Below are 15,928 nucleotides of genomic sequence, written 5' to 3'. Positions count from 1 at the left end.
CATGACTTTAGATATTGATCTTTGAGCACTCTTTTTCTCAGATGGTCAGAGGCTGTGTTGATGCACTGTGGACAGTTGTGAGCTTCATTATGGCTCTCTGGCTTCATTGAGAGGTTCTAGGTCTGAATCTATTTGGTGAGTTTAGGAACATAGGGAGAAGTTGCTTTATTGTTGGGCTCTATAAAGTCCTAAACAATGATAAGAAGGTTGATGACCGATTTTTTAAAATAAAATTTCAGATGTGTCACAAAAATAAGAGTAGAAAAGAAAGTTGGCTTTAATTACCATAAAGCGGACCAGGAAAAACAAAGTACTAAGGATAAGAAAGAAGAGGATTTTCTGATATATGTCAGGAGAATTTTCTTGAGCAGTTCAAGGAAAGAAACAGATGTGGGTTTGATTCTGGGAAATGAGTTAAGGCAAATGCAATGTTTTACAGCCAGAAATCTTCTGGCTAACGTAATTCAGTAAAGAATAATCAAGAATGGAGACTCCAGAATTTCATAAGTAAATATTCTCAAAAGGACAAGAGATAATATTAGAAATGCCAGAAATGATAAGGCACAATTAAACCTAAGGCTCAGGTACATGAATACCTACATATGGCAGGGCAATTTAATAAGTTGATTAAAATCTTGGGTTTATGAACAAAGACATATGATTTGAAAACAAACATGACCAGAACATTATAAGTTGCTGGTTGGACTTTAAATGGAGTAATATGGATATGAGAACACTTCAAGGGTTTCCAAAGGCTTTGAAAGGTTTCATTTCTTGAGGAACTTCATGAGTTTGCTCCCAGGTATTGGGAACTTCATTTATGAAAGATTGTCAAGGTTAGGGCTACTCTCTTTTGAAAAGAAAAAGTTAAAAGGTGAATTAATAGAGGTTTTCAAGGTGATGACAGGTTTTGATGATGTCAATAGACAAAAACATCACTGTGGCAGGTGGGTCAATAAACTCATTGGCAAGAGACCTCAAGGGGAGATGAAGAGAACTTTTCTTCACTGGATCTGCAAGGTGATGAAAACTGATTCCATAAGTATTTACAAGAGGGAGATGGACAGGTGCTTGAGGAAGAACAAAATTCAGAATTACAGTAAAAAATGAGGGAAGTAGGACTAAGCATGACTGCTCTTCAAAGACCCAAGATAAACTCAATTGACCGTATAAGGCATCTAGTGTTATTGACTGGGATGAAATATTGTTTAACTTTCCTCCTCTACTGATGGAACCGAGTTGATCTTTAATTGACCGTTCCCAATGGATAGGAAGGAAATCACTACACAAATGAAAGAAGTGGTCAAAAGATCAAAAGCGTTTTCATGGATGTACCTCATTTAAAGTTGTTTAGTGAGTTTGCAGGGCCCTTGGTTGGCAGCTTACTGATTGGAGGGGAGAGAAGGTCTTGGAGTTCTTCCATAGCAGTCAAAGTAAATAAAGGAGGATGAAAGAGATGTGTCAAGGAATGGCTCAATGAAGGGTTGGGGAAATCAGCTGGGATGATTAATATGGGACCAGGAGAAACATTGTGATTCCACATTGTTTCCTATTTGAATGGGTAATGAAGGATCTGCCTGTTTCTGGAGCGGGAGGGGATGGGTATCAGAATTGCCTGATTCAAGAGCTCTAACAAAATGTTGGCGGCTGAAGCACTAGTACAAATGGGCCATTAAACACTCTGCCACAATGCTTAAAGTATAGTGCATGGAAATAGGCTGACCATCAAGCACTCATAGTGTAGGATCAATATAAATCTATTCCCATTTTATTCTCTCCATATTCCCATCAGCTCAGCCCAGATTCCACCATCCATCCATGCTAGTGGCAGTTTACAATGACCAATTAACCTACCAGTGGTATGTCTTTGGGATGTCGGGGGTCGGGGAGACTGAAGCACCCAGAGGAAACCCACATGGTCACAGAGACAAAGTGCAAGCTTCACACAAACAGCACCAGAGGTCAGAATTCATCCTGTGTCACTGGAGCTGTGAGTGTGGTGAGTGTGCTGTGCTGCGGTGCTGCCCTATTGATTGCACTACTGTCCTACTCCCACCAGTCACAATATTAGCCATTCTTAACTTTGCATTCAGTATTCATATGTGATGGCATAAGGATGTGATTGCACTAGAGACGGTGCAGGGGGGATTCACCAGGGTTTTGCCTGGGATGAAGCATTTTGGTTATGAAGACTGGAGAAGCTAGGTCTGTTCTCCCTGGAGAAGAGAGGTGAAAAGGGAGCACAACTGAGATATATACTGCCAGAAATTATTCCCCACATCAGAGGTCAACAAAACAAGAGGATATGGATTTAGGATACGAGGGAAGAAATTCAGAGGGGAGATGAGGGGTCCAAGAGAATGGTTGAAGTGGGGTCACTGACAGCGTTTACAGAGTCTCTAGATGAAGACTTGAATCGTTAGGCGTAGAAGGGATGGGCCAGTGCTGGGAGATAGGATTAATGCAGGTGGGTGCCCACTGGTCAGCATAGATGTGGTGGGCTGAATGGCCTGTTTCCCTGCTGTACGTCTCTATGACTCTATGGCATGCCACTTGAATTTCCTCAATTGACATGAAGGGCAGACTATTGGTGATCTCTCCTGATGAGTGGTAGGGAAGTGGAGCAAACAATCCATATGACAGAACTGTTTGGAGAGCCAACTAATTTTCAAAACTGACTCAATAATATTCTGTTACAAGGCATTCGTGTTTTTGTAGTAGTTTGCTGATTGGAAGGGACAAGATTAATCTGGAAGTTCCATTAAAGAGCCCAGCCAATGGAAACAAGTTAAAGTGGAAGTTTAGATACTTTACTTCCTGGTTCCATACAAAAAAACTTTAAGCTTTCTTCGAGTGACTGGCAGCAATCCCTTTAAGAACACTGGTTAGGCTACGTGATACTAAATAGCAGTAGATAAGCACTCACTGATCACTCTTCAAACACCCATTAATATGATGAAATTTTATCATCTTTCTATACCACAGGATTTTGCTCCAGTTTGTTTCTGGCTGATGCCTGAACTGCCCTTCAACAGATGCAACAAAAACATGGAGTGCGATTGAACAAAGGCACAAGTAAGAGAGCTGTGACCCCACCTTGTTGCCAACTAACCTTCAATAGTGTAAAGAAACATGAAGTAACATGAAACATGAAGAGAACAGGAATTAACCTTTTTTATTTGATTTAATCCAGTTAGTTTAAATACTTAATTGATTCTAAGTGTGCATAAGTGCTTCTTGGTGTTTCATTGTTTAAAAAAGGATTTAATAATTATAATAATTATTTTTTAATTTTAAAATATTTCTCAGGTGTCTTTAAATGTTTATGCATAGCCAAGATATTTGCAAAAAGAAATCATTTAAGTGACAGCTGGTGAGCCTGGGGCAAGGAGTATAACCTGCCCTGCAGTGCGCTGCACGGGACCTTGCTGATCAACTGTGAGCTGCCCCTTGGAGGAAAATTTCACACTGGAAGGAAGAACCTGGTCCAAGTATGGCGGAAAATCCAGGCCATTAGCCTTTGCATTATTAGCTGTTTGGCCACACAATCACTTGAAGACTCCAGGACAGGTCATAATATGTTTCTTATTTAATCTGCGTGCTAGTGGTCAAATGGGGCTAATACACAACAGAGATTGTGTATTTGCCGTCAAGGTAAAATTAAGTCCATGAAACATGCACACACAAATAATCCCTACACTGGAAGCAAATTCAGATAAGTAAGCTCTGTGGTGATGGGTGACTGGGACTTGGTGGAAACTAGGATATGGAAAGTAGTTTTGGAAGACCTCAAGTGTTTAGGAGGATAACTAGGATGAAATTGGAGTAGCTGATGTCAAAGGAAATGAATGCATGGAGGGGGCTTCATTAGTAGAGAAACTGAAGCAGGGGTGGAATAAGCAAAGCAATTTGTTTTGTGGCCTATGTAAGTTGTACATTTTACAGGAAACTGTAATATTTTCTCCAACAAGTTGCTTAATCTGTGCAGTAACCTTCAATTGTTTTGCACAATGAGCTGGTCAACCTACCTTTGCATATGTGTCAGAGTTTCCATGCCACAGTACAGATGCACGTAAACCACAAAGTCTTTCACACTTTTGAAAGATGTTTTACTCACATTTGTGTGAATGTCAACTGACATTTTCCAGACCACACACATTACTTGTCACTTAAGAGACAATGCAGACCTGAACTTATTGACATTACAATTCTGAATTCTTCTTCAGACTATGAAAATAGCTGGGTACAAAATTGTCCTCAGTCAGTTGTGTTAAATGGACATATATAATAGTAACATTATATTCCACTTCCAAAATCCAGCTCCATTGACTTCAGTAATACTGATTAAGTGTCAACAAATAAGGATGAATTTCTGCCCAATTATTTTATGCCATCAATGTTAATTGAAAGACAATGTTACCTAGAGGGGAAGTATTTTTTATTTAGCTTCACAAATGTTATAAATAAAATTAGTTTAAAATTCTTCCCTCCAAATAATAAATTGATCAGTGCACAGCCTGTTGAAGATGTCCATTTACAGTGTAATAAACTATAGACAGCAAGTTTAATTGTGGTGGAACTAATAAATAGGGGTGCAGTGGTAATCAAGAGGTCAGAGTTAGAGGACAAGAATATTAAGCCCCTCATGCCTGTTCTGCCATTCAAGGAGATTATGGCTGATCCTCTGCCTCAGCACCATATCCTTGCCTGTATCCTTTGATTCCCTTAGTATCTAAAACTCTGCAGATCTCTGTTCTCAGTGTATTCAGTGACTGAGCCTTCACAGCCCTCTTTGGTGTTGAATTCCAAAGATTCATGGTACACATTGATCACCAGATCAGGACTAGTTCAGCGTCATTAGTGTCCAAACATTGTGTGCTGTTGAACTGAATTCTGTGGCCACTGTTCTTTCGACTTTGTTTCATCCTGTTAGATCACCAGAGATTAAAAAAACAGCAAATACTGGAAATACTCAGCAGGTCAGAAAATTTCACATTTCACTTCTAGTTCTTCCAAACTCAAGAGGTTGTAGGTTCATTCAGTTTAACTTTTTTTTCACAGACCAATCTGGTGACTTTCCCTGCATTTCCACTCTTGTAAGAATATCCTTCCTTAGGTGGGGAGATCAGACCTGTACGGAATACATCAGATATAGACTCAACAAGGTGATAGCATGGATATGTATCCCAAGATGCATCCTAGAATGAAATCTTAACATCAAGGGTTGGGAATGGATTAGAGCTTGACTGTACAACCTTTAAACAGTTCTGTGGATGATGTAGGAAGATAGACCCAGCAAACAGGAGCCTTGAATTATTTTTTGGATCTTGGAGAAAAGTAACTGTGATTCTGGGGCCCACAAAATAAGCTGGTCAGACCTCTCCAAAGCCATTCTGATTGTAACATCACCACCCTTCCACTCTGCACCCCCCTCTCCCACCTTCCCCCATCTACTGGCACCAAGTCCTTGCAACATATATTCCCAATGATAATTTCTGTAAATACTGGAAATACTCAGCAGGTCAGGCAGCTTCTGTGGAGGGAGGGACAGGGTTAACATTTCAAGTTGATAACCTTTCATCACATGTATTTCCACATTTGCTGTTTTTCTTGCTTTTTTATATATATGTTTAAAATATGTGTGCCAGCTAAGCTATTAAAATCCATTTAAAATGTCAACAAAGCATGTGATTGACTTCTACATTCTTTCTGTTTGTTTGCATTACTGATATACAATATTTTAAACAGCTAACATTTATGAAATTATTGGGGGAAGCTGCCGCAGGAAGTGACTATTTTTAAAACAGCTTTGTTTAAGTTTGATTGTAGGTAGGCAGGCTTGACTGAGGTCGCTCTAGTCATTTATGTTGCTAAATCTGGCTTTCTTATAATGGCAACAACATAAAAAATAGTGCCAGATTTAGTCGCACCAGAATTCAGCTTCTGGATGCCAATCTCCTGGAATCTAAACTAAAACAAACCCACATTAGAAGCAACCACAGTGATACTTTGAGGGAAGGCAAATGAACAAATATAGCTAATATGACATTATGTTACGGACTGTGCCTCTGCTTTTAGTAGATTCTTCCATTAAGGCTCAGTGCCTCTCTAAGATATTTTCAAAGAAATTGTGACAGTTTTCTTTGTCACTTTAACATTACCTTTACTGATATGTAAATTCATCTATGCTTTCTAAAGAATTCTACTATTTTTGTAGTACTCATAATAGTATCTTCGGTGTCTTTGTTTTTCTACAATGTAAGACTGAAGTTTCCCCTTGCCCTCTATGTTTACAAAAACTTGGTAATGTGATTATCACCACTGTAGAAAGTCCTGATTAGGGACTTCTTTTTGTATAAAAAAACAACAAACCAGAATTCCTTATTCTGCAGTGAAATGCCTCTATTTGAAATGGAGAGACTACAGTAATCTTAATCTAACAGATGCAATGAGGATACCCTTTCCTTTCTCTTTATCCCTCCTTGTTATAAATTAAACCCCACAATGTTAAACCCTACAGATATTCCTGACCTTACAAGGTAAGGGGGGGAGGGAGCTGTGTGTCAATCCACTAATGATCCAATATGGCACAACTCCCAGTGAATGACCACTTCACCCCCCTGACTGCAGTACCTATCTCAATGGGCCACCTGCCGATATCTGCTGGTGAATGACTAGTTCACCACTTCCTGTCTCAGGAACACTACCCTGACTGTGACTGCTGTCATGGCTGCAGTAACTCTGTAGCAGAGAGATCCCACTTTAAGGTAAAATCCCAATGCTACTGGCAAATATGCAGAATTTCCTTTGAACTAACACTGTTTTCACACTGCCATCCCTGTTGGTGTGAGCAAAACAGCACTTCAGCTCTCTTCCCCTCTCCTGTCTGGTACTTGCATCAGCTGATTGATACAGTTTTAATAATAGCAATTTTAAATGGGAGAATAAAAGCTTTTAACTTTCCCGGCGTCTGCTTTTAGCTGTTGAACCAAGCCAGATAGATGCCATGTGTAAAGAAACAGCTCTTACGTCTTATTATTTCTAAAAGCTTCTTAGGACAAAATTCAGACGTATGGAACCTCTGTGTTACCACCGTATGATGAGAGCAGGCTCTTTGGATGAACAAGCTCTCCAGGTGATGTTGACACCTTACTGTCACACAGCTGCTCTGTTTGTCACAGACTGCAGCTGTATTTAGAGCCTCCCAAAAGTTTGGGAAAAAATGGGAAGCTGCAATTTTTGGTCATTTTCTGGATTGTGCACACAAACTCGCTTCTACTACATGGTGCCTGCAAAGCCTTCCAGCTCAGTTAATATATCGATAAGCAACCGCTCCTCCTGAAGGTGTTACCACACGTATCAAGCACTCTCAAGGCTTTCATATTTAGCTTCACGTACCTTGCTAAACATTTACCTTTGTTCTTCAACCTAAAAGAATTGGAAGAGGAATTACAAGATTTTCCTCTATTTATTGTATTTGCAACTAAATTCCTTCCCCACCCCCTTCCTTCCCAGCTTTTATTGCTGGGGTGCAGATGTATTTGCTCCATCAGCTCTTTGCTATCTCAACCAAGGAACTTTTCCATGTGTAACTTCACTATAGGGGCATTTCGGTTGAGGGGGCGCGCACACACACACACACACACACACACACACACACACACACACACACACACACACACACACATGAAGAATTGTTACGGTCAATCAATATTTTCACAGAACACAAAAAAAAGCTTTCAAATGCTTTCTTATTAGGAAGCACTGATACACCAGAAAACCTTTTTTCAGATATGTAAGATTAACCTCCTTAGCATTAGAAGTAAACCTAGCAATAACTTCTTGAAAAATGATGTGGTAACAGTACAACGCATTTAACATATTTTTGTTCACAGCTTGTAAGACCAAAATGTTGTGAAGAAAGAAACAAACTCAAGTATTAAGAACAACGTTCTTACAGTGAGACCCATTTTAACACCTACAAACTCACATACAATTTATCTCATAAGTAAATGCAGTAAACTGGTTTCTGAGTGTTAAAACTGCAGGATAACGTGAGGTTACTTTTATAATAATTACAATGAAAAAGAAACCAATAAGCTACAGAATTCAACTCAGTGCTCTGAGAGCTCAGCATTTTATTTCTGCTGAAAACAAATGAAGCATCATACTTGTGGAAAACTCCAGTTTTTTGTGGCGTTGGGTGAATTCAGTGTTAAGGTATATTATTTATACTTTGGGAAATGATACAATCATATATCCACATAATTTTATGCATAAAAGGCATGACAATACATAATCACATAAAGCATTGTTGTCATGCCTTCATACCTGTCCCTGCCCCGAGTGACAGCCTGTAATCCTGCCAAGTAGGTTCCCTTGCATGACCCCACTGCCTACTTGGACCGAACTCCCCCATATCAGGTCCACCTGCCATCCACCAACTCCTGACCACAACGTCTTCCCCACCAAATGGTAAATCTGATGTTCAGCATCTACTTTCAAACAATGCCAGATCTGCTCCTCATTCCCCATCGACCACCACTCATGTCAAGCTCGGTGCTTGCCCCTTCCCCCACCAGCCTTTCATTTTAAGCCTGGCAATCCCTCTCCCCAACCATGCCCATGCCAAGCCTGCTGAACGTTAACCCCATGCCCTCCTCCTCACCCCCATCAGCTTCATATCTTTCCCTTCCTTCCCACTATCACACTGACGAAGGTAGTTTTCATTCATGTGACCTGCCCTGCTGAGTTCCAGGACTTTTGGTTTGGGCTCTGACTGCGGGTTTGGCTCAAACAAACTTACAGAGCCAGTGAGGATGGAGAGTTTTGGAACAAGGTGGTGGTGGGGGAGTGCAGTGGGGGTTGTTGGTATGTGAAAGAGGGAGAGAGGGGGTCTTTGAGGGGGTGAGGGATGATGAGAATGATGGGGGTAAGAGAGGGAGAGGGGGAGGGGTTAAAAGATAGAACATAGTACGGTACATGCAGCACGGTAGTGTAGCGGTTAGCGTAATGCTATTACAGCGCCAGCGACCTGGGTTCAATTCCGGTTGCTGTCTGTAAGGAGTATATATGTTCTGCCCAAGACTGCATGGGTTTCCTCCAGGTGCTCCGGTTTCTTCCCACATTCCAAAGACGTACAGATTAGGAGCTGTGGGTATGCTCTGTTGGCGCCGGAAGAGTGGCAACGCTTGTGGGCACATTCTCAGTAACACAAGAAGATACATTTTACTGTGTGTTTCGATGTACTTGTGACTAATAAATAAATATTTTATATATCTTATGAGGGAGGAGGAGAGAGAGGGAGACAGAAGAACATAACAGAATAAAGAAAAGCTGATTCCACCATTCAATACGATCGTGACTTACCTTTCACCTCATTGCCATTTTCTTATATCAACCTTATTTCCTTCCTTTGCCTTAAAATCCAAAAAGGAAGCTGTGAACTGAGTTCCTACATGGCAGAAGATGCCTGCAGCTCCACAGCAACAGCAAATCCATCCCGCCGGTCTCCCAGATGTTTTTTTGTATGTCCGGCCTGTGCGTGAGTCAGGCATTCGTAACCTGGAGTGGAACTGTACTGGTCTTGAATATGCTCAGTGACTGAGCCCTCACAGCACTCTTGGACAGTGAATTGTAGCAGCCTAGAGAGAAAACCGGTAAAACCAGGGAGAGGAAGGGAAGCAGGCAGGTAATCACGGACGCCTCAGAGTGCATCTCACTCCACAACTGTTTTTCTGCATTAGAAAATGGTGAGGCTGAATGTTTTCCTGGGGAATGCAGTCAAAGCTAAGTTCATGGCATGGCTGTGGCTCAGCTACATAAGGGCAGAAGAGCAAGAGTCCAAGGGCAATGGTGATAAGAGATAAAAACCATAACTCTGTAAGTTTTAAGGTTGTCATGGAGAAGGACAAGGGAAGACCAGAAAATAAAGCAGTGAATTGGGAAAGGATGTTTTCAATATGAATAGACAGCACCTGGAAAAGTGGATGGGGAGCAGCCACTTGCAGCTAAGTCTAGATGCAACCAGTAGGAGGCATTCAAAATGAAATAGTGAGAGTTCAGGGCCAACGTGTTCTGTAATGGTGAAGAGTGAGGCCAACAAAGTCCATGGAACACTGGATGTCAAGGGATATTGAAAGAAAGATAAAGGAAAGAAAAATAGCTTATACAGGCTCAGAGAACTAAAAACAGGTGAGTCATTACAAGAGTATAAAAGGTGCAAAGGTTGCTTAAAAAAGAAATTAGAATGGTGAAGAAAGGGCATGAAATGGCACTAGCAGGCAAAATTAAGGAAAATCCAAAAGAATTTTATGTGTATTAAATATATTAAGGACAAGAGGGAAACCAGGGAAAGAGTAGGGCCCATTAGGTACCAAAGGAGGAATCTGCACATAGAGGTGGAGGATGTGGGCGAGGCTTAAAGTGAATACTTTTCATCCATAATCATGATGGAGAAGGACATTGTATTTAGAAAATTAGGAAGGTGCCGGTGGAATTCTGGAACAAATTGTCATCACAATGGTGCTATTAAATGGGTTTTAAGGAGGGTTAAATCCCCAGAGGTGAAGTGCAGGTTGCAATGGAAGGAAATTGGTGGGGCTCTTGACAGAGATTTTCAAATCTTCTCTGACCACAGAGGAAATGTCAGATGACTGGAGGACGGAGAATGTGATACCTTTATTCAAGAAAGGCGGCGTGGATAAGCTAGGTAATTGCAGGTCAATGTTTAACATCAGCAATATGCAATTATTGGAAAAGATTCTGAGGTAGTGCTAACCTGTACTTGGAGCGGCAGGGATTAATCAGCAATGGTCAGCTTGTCTTTGTTAAGGGGAGTTCCTGTCTGATTAATTTGATTGAAATGTTTTGAGAAGGTGACTGTGTCGATGAGTGTGGCGTGGTTGATATAGTCAACATGGTCTTCGGTAATGTTTTTGACAAAGTTCCAAATGGGAGACTGTTCCAAAAGATAAGAGGCCATTGGATCCATAGTGACTTGATAAAGTGGATCCAAAATTGGTTGTGGATAGAAGGCAGAGGATGACGTTTGAGGGTTTTTTAAGTGATTGGAAGCGTGTGACTAGTCTTTGAGAATTCGCAGGACAGCCCAACTCACTGAAATTTGCAGCACATGATGTCATCAGTTGTTTATGGATGGATGGTGGTGGTCCATATTTTGCTAAGGTTGAACAAGTCGGAATTGCATTCAGAGAGCCTGGCAACAACTACATTTGTTGATACGAGGCATCAATAAACTACAATTAGAATCATGGAGAAAGATATAGAACATGGAAACACCAAGTCCTTGCTGACCATTGTTATCCTTTTACACCAATCCTACAAAAATCCCATTTTTTTGTTCTCGCCACATTCTCAACAACTCATCCCCAGATTCTACCATACACCTATACAATAGGGACAATTTACAGTGGCCAATCAGTGGCCTACCAGTATGTACATATTTAGGATGTGGGTGAAAACTGGAGCTCCAAGAGGAAACCCATGTAGTGACAGGGAGAACGTGCAAACTCTACACTGACAGGACCCGAGATGAGGTTTGAACCCATGTCTCTAGTGCTGTGAGGCATGTTGGTGCCAACGTTCTGGGATGTAAAGCTTCCAAAGCAGAGCAAGCAATGACCAAACAAAGCTTTGAAACTAAAAAAACATTTCTGAGGCCAAACAAGAAAACTATCCAAAGAGATGAATCTAAATTTACTTGACCATAACAGTATTCGGATGATATTGCCAAAAAAGGCAAGGATTTAGCAACAAATCAAAACAATATCTGATTCCAAAGATAGAAAGTGGCATTTTTTCATTATTTTTCCAAGGACTGACTTTATGATAAAAATTCTCAGAAGAGATCAACAGTAAGACACTTCTGACAAAACAAGGGAGTTTATAATGACAAGGTTATTACAAGGCTGCAAAAATAACACTCCAATAGGTACAATGTTCTCTAACTTCCTTCTGCCTCCACACTGGATGAATCTGTGAGCCAATGTATGCAGATGATGAAAAGAATAAGAAGTAGAGTTTGAGTTCACAAGAAAGTAGATGGTCATGATAGTGCTGTATGGATGATCCTGATTGTTCATTCTATGATTTAACTCCATAGAATGGGTGTTCTTTCCTTAGGATTGGTATATTATGCCTTCATGCTCAAGATAAAATGCTGAAATCTCTCCAAAGAAGAGCACAGTGCAGCGGAGACAGTCAGCAATGGCTCACATCTTAGCTGCTGCTCCAGAAATATGGTATGGACTACCACTCCTGAAATTGCAGCATCTACAGCCTGTGGAGCAGAGCTTGGAAAGTCCGGCTTCCTCGAATAATGGCTCTCCACACTTGTCCGTGCCTAACCATCTGCTTCTGGTCACTTGTGTTATGTGGAACTCTTTGTGAAAATCATAACTGTCTAAGATCATCCCCATTGTGCAGGTATCTGTACCAGTGGATGAAAGACGGGAGGCATACACCCTCATTGAGTGAGACTTCCTTTAAAGGATTATTGTTACCTTCCTGGTACTTGGTCTGGCATACGCCCTATGCCAGACTAATGAAGGTCCCATGAGAGAATGAAGTCATAAATTAGAACATACAAGGTATGATTTGGGTTATACATTGGTGTCATCTGGAGCAGAGAAGCACGTTTTGTAAGCAAGTCATTTTGTCAGAATTCTGTCACTAGGTAGTGGTGAGATCCTCATTCCCCAGTCTCCTGTGACCATACTCAGGCCATCCCTGGTTACTAATGCCCAATATATCAACACCCCTACATATGAATAAGCTCCCATTATATTATTAAATTCAAAAGTCTGACGTATGTACATACGTTCATTCCTACGGACGCAGAACTAGTTTCCCTTCTCCCTCCATTTTTATTAATTGCACTTCCTTATCAGTCTTATGTGTTTTTCATGTCACTCATTGCAATACTGTGGAGGTATGGTCACCATATTGAGTAAATTTACAGACATAATCAACATATGTAAAAACAGAACTCATTCGTTACCCATGCCTGTATTCTGATATGCCAGACATCTCTAGGGCTATGTACACTGGAATCACTGGACGATCACTTCCCGTCATCTGCCTTCCACTGGTGTTCTGTGCTCTCTACTAAACCTCCCAAACTTGCTGTGCCTCCAGCCAAGCTGTTCCAGGACAGTTACGATACCAGCATCTGCCTGACAATGTGGAAAATTGGCCAGATACGTTGTGTTCAAAAAATAAGCAGAACAAATTGAATCTGGACAATCACTCTTGTCTCAATCATCAGCAAAGAGATGAAAGCCATTATTGATAGTCAGATTAAGTGGCACAAACTCACTCATAGTCTACTGATCAATGCCCAGTTTGGAGTTCGCCGGGACTATTTGCCTTCAGACCTCTTCATATGGACCTAAAAGCTGAATTCTAGAGGTGAGGTAAGAATAACTGCTTTTGGCATCAAGACAGTATTTGATCAAGTGTGGCATCAATCATCTGGTAAAATTGAAGTGAATGGGCATCAAAGTAAATACATACCAATGATTGGAGTCATACCTCGCACAAAGGAAAATAGCTGTGGTTGTTGAAATATAATTGTCCCAGTCCTTGTATATTAGTGCAACAGTTCCTCAGGTCCGCAGTGCCACATATTCCTTCCAACATAAGGTCAAATTGGGCACATTTGCTGATTATTGCACACTGTTCAACTCCATTCGCAATTCCTCAGCAAACAAAACAATCCATGTTTTCATACAGCAAGACATAGACAACAATTAGGCATGGGCTGATAGATGACAAGTAACATTCGTGTCACAAAAGTGCCAGGCAATGACCATCTTCAACAAGAGAGAGTCTAACCACCTATTCTTGACTCTCAATAGGATTACCTCACCATCAATGTCCTGGGGAATCATTATTGACCAGAAAACCAACTGGATGATCCACATAAGTAGTTGACTACCAGTGCACTTCAGAGGCTGGGTATCCTGTGGCATACAACTCTCTTGACATCCCAAAGCCATTCCATTATCTACAAGCCACACACTTGGAGTGCGATGCAATACTCTCCATTTGCCTGGATGAGAGCAGTGGCAACATCTCTCAAGAAGTTTCACACCATTCAGGATAATACAGACCCCATTGGCTGGCACCTCAACAAGCACCTTAAACAATCATTCTCTCCACTACTGACTCACAATGGTTGCAGTGTGTACCATCTACAAAATACACTACAGTTACTTGCTTATGCCACACTCCCAAACCTGCAATCTCTACCATTAAAAAGGACAAGGGCAGCAGATGCACAGGAACACCACTACCTGCAGATTTGCCTCCAAGTTGCACATCATTCTGGCTTGGATCTATATCATTGGCTACAAAATTCTAATTTTCTTTAAGAATTATTTAATCCATAAAATTTAAAATGTAAATGGTAAACTTTAAATTTAATGTGTGTGAACAATTATTTTAAAAGTAATCTTTCCAGTACAGTAACATCCATTGCAGTTAATACTAGGTGGAGGTGTATGGGACCTTCATGGAATATAGCATCTTGGCATATCTTGGCATTACCCAAAGAATCAGACCTCCTGTGGAAGTTTCCAAAGAAATGTGCAGCTCTGTGGCAGATTTAATACACATCAGATAGTGCTCTTGCCTATGCTTTTGGTTCTTGCTTTTAGTTTTAGTTAAAGCCTAGAATGTGGTCTGTTAGTACTGTTATTCTCATGGATTTGAAGATATTTGGAGAATTCACAATTGCAAAAATGTGTCCTGAATAACTAAACAGAAACCCTTAAGACTAGAAATGTTTCATTGTGTACAGAGTTGCCACTAATTGGTGGCATGACCGTTTTGGTCTCATGCAAATTCAGTGGCACTCAAGGCCCAAATGGCAAAGCAAAGTCTGGGGGTGGTGGGGGCGATGGGGGGGGGCAGTGGTAGTGTGGTGTGGTTGGAGAATCAAGGGTTGGATACTGCTGAGTGGCAAGTGTCTAACTACTCAGCAGTTTCGAACCAATTGGCAAACCGCAGTCCAGGATGGGGAGGGGCCTGCAACTGGTCACCACAGTTTGGTGGTCGATGGGTCCAGCTGGGACCTACTCAGGGAGGTTCCTTCGGATTGTGCAGCTGCAGAACAAGAGCAACTATTAAAACAATTGGCTTGTTAGTGCCCAATAATAGGCGACTTTGGAACAACACAACCTATTTTTTTTCCCAACAATGCTCCAATCTAGCATTGCATTGCATTTGTGTCATTATTGTCACCCTGTGGAAAATGGTTGATCAGTGAAGAAGGTGCCTGAGTAAAATTCTGGAGTGTCATGGTTTGACTCAGAAAGCAATGTAATCACATTGCACTACAGGAATAGTCGATTTCCATACATGTGGCACTAACTAAGGCAATGCTATGTGGCTGAATTTCTAGATACTTTTTTTTCATGCATTATCCATGGTGTGCTACAAAAAGCCAACAACATATCCAAACTAATGAAGATACAAATGCCAGAAAAGATCCACGAAAATGTAAATGCTAACCAATTTGGTTTATTTTGTCAAGCTACTTCAGCCCATTAAAAGGGAAAATTAGTTTAAGGTAATACTTTACAGTACGTAACATGAGTTAGAAAAATAGAAGCCTTGGAACTCCCAGAAGACTGGTGCATTGATAGATATATTTTCAGACAGAATTGTCATTGAAATTCATCATATGCTTCAAGGAACATCATCTCATCTTTCACTACATCCTTTGCTGCCCCCTAGCCTTGACATTATTTTTAACAGCTTCAGACCTTGCCCACAAGTCCAGGACAGTCAATGCTGGTAGTGTAAGATGGATGACCTGGATCTACAGGGAATGGAAAAATGTATGGGTTCTGCAACACTCCTGGGTCATAGGAACCTTCTGAATTTTGTCCAATTTTTTCAT

This window comes from Pristis pectinata, chromosome 2 (assembly GCF_009764475.1).
Source record: "Pristis pectinata isolate sPriPec2 chromosome 2, sPriPec2.1.pri, whole genome shotgun sequence".
Lineage (NCBI taxonomy): Eukaryota > Metazoa > Chordata > Chondrichthyes > Rhinopristiformes > Pristidae > Pristis > Pristis pectinata.
Note: the sequence above shows the minus strand (reverse complement) of the source record.